Raw genomic sequence first — 2484 nt, 5'->3', positions numbered from 1 at the left:
CAGGACTGAGCCACCACAACCAGCCTACACTTTTAAAAAAACATATTATGTGAGTGAAGAATAACCGTGGCTGAAAGTTGACTGCATCTCAGTCCTTCCACCATAAGAAGAATTTCTTCCAGACAGAAGAGGTTAAGGAGATTTGCCCATTCTCCTCTGAGCAAGATAATAAATGAGCTTTCACTGCAGCACGACAAATTTAAGATCATGGAAAGTTATCTGAAAAATATGTAGTAAATATAGAGTTAACACAAGACTGATTGTAAAGTCCCCCTATCTCCACTTTAAAATTTTAAAGTCCCTATTAGGGGGACCTTAAAATTACTGAGTCAAATCTCCATGTTTTACAGTTGAAGAAACCTTTAAGCTAACTTCAATTCCTCGTATTGCTCCTAAAAGGATGTATTCTTAAATTCTTAATATTTTGATGGTTCTTATTGGAGCACCTCCAAATTTTCTTCATTACTCCTTAGCTGTGGAGCTTAGAGCTGGTTCTGAACACTATTAACGTAGCATTAAATAGAATGATTGATTTACCTCCCAATCCTTATTTATGATTCCAACGTCTTAAAATAAATATTTATTGCAAAAACAACCAACATAAATTCAGAGCTAAAATTGCCCACGATTCTGTCATTTGATTAAATCTACCATTAGCCATGTAGATGGTATATCACTAGCAATGTAGACGCCACTAGCAATGGAGATGCCACTAGCAATGTAGCTGGTATATCACTTTCTGTTGTAATTATGTAACTACGTCTGTGTGATGGAGATAAAATGTTCTGTGCCAACGTTCCTCATCCCCTACCTCCTTCCTGCCACATACCAACGGACAGTTTGTCTGTCAAATTCTGGATTTTTTTTTTCTCGAGTGGAAGAATAAAAAGTGGTATAAAAACAGGAATAAAACTGAAGAAGAAAAATGCAAGAGTCTAGTAAAAGTAGCCAAATCTATGAACAAAGGGAGAACTCAGAGAAAGGGTCTTGCCACCAGGGTGGAAAAGAGTTTGGGAAGATTAGCACATGAGAACCTCTTGGTAATCAAAGTCTCTACTTATGGCAAATTGAATTGAGACTCCTTTAATACTCTTTGAGAAGCTAAATAAATATTGAAGTATATTTTAAATTAGCATTTGGAAACTAAACTGGGCTTCCCACAAAGAGACTAAGCCATGTGGGCCCTAGGTTTTATTTAGGTTACATGTATCTGTTGCCTCCCTTTCTACTCTACACATATTTCTCCAGTACCTAACACAGTGCCTGAATGATTTAATAAATGAATATGAGTGGCACATGTGTGTAAATATGTTGTCTCCAGCTCCTTCTGAGAAAATTCCCAGGTTTCAGAATCAGTATTAGCCCACATTTCCAGGTGATGTCACTTTGCTGAATGTTTAAGCACTAATGGTCCTTGAAGCCAGGCCAGCAGATGAGAGGAGTAACTACAGGTTGAATATAGATGGAGCGGGGGCCTGGGTGAAAGCTCAAGATAGAAAGACAATAATAAAAGTGATGAAATTGTGGCAGTAGTTAAGATGATAGCTATTAATGTGACAGCCGAGAGAAAGACAAGGCAAAGGCTTAAAAGTAGAATGAGCTGTGAGATCAGTGACCAGGAGAGTCCAAAGGATGATATCCATGCACAAGTCCCAAATAAGTGAGGTATGTTCAGAGAACTGAGAAGAGGAAATTCTTCACAATGTGTCTTCTATTGGGGCACGTTTAGCTGTTTAAGAACACTGGGTCAGGCTGTGCATCATCCTCCTTTCTGATCCTCCTCCTCCCACTAGGCAGGGCAGTCCAGACTGTTCAAGGCAAATATTAATAGTGGGCAAAACTGGCACAAATCATGTCAGTATCCTGGAACCATACTGGTAGTCACTGCATTATACACTGTTACACACTTGTGATTAAATAAATAAATAAAGATGATGATGATGATGCTGTGAAAGTTATTGGTGAAGTAAGACATAAACTCCTTGGTACACTCTCCCTGCCAATGGCCCTTTGTGGAACCATTCCTGGAGCCAATTTCAGTAACATCCTTGAGGAAATCTAATGTTTTCAGTCAACCAATTCCATTTCCACATTTGGTCTCTTCTGATAATTCACAGTTAATTTTCCTCTTGGAATAAATCTTTTAAGTTGCTATGGACTTGAAAAAGGAGTGTATTAGGCCGTTCTTGCATTGCTATAGAGAAATATCTGAGGCTGGGTAATTTATAAAGAAAAGAGGTTTATTTGGCTCATGGTTCTGCTGGTTTTACAGAAAGCGTGGTGCTGGCATCTGCTCAGCTTCTAGGGAAGCCTCAGGAAGCTTACAGTTATGGTGGAAGGCAAAAGCAGAGCAGGCATATCACATGGCCAGAGCAAGAGCAAGTAAGAGAGAAAGAGAGAGAGAGAGAGAGCACCAAACCATGAGGGATCCACCCCAACGACCCAGACACCTCCCACCCCACCTCCAGCATTGGGGATTACAAT

The sequence above is a fragment of the Macaca fascicularis genome, chromosome 12, assembly GCF_037993035.2.
Source record: "Macaca fascicularis isolate 582-1 chromosome 12, T2T-MFA8v1.1".
NCBI classification, from domain to species: Eukaryota; Metazoa; Chordata; class Mammalia; order Primates; family Cercopithecidae; genus Macaca; species Macaca fascicularis.
This window is presented reverse-complemented; position numbering follows the sequence as displayed.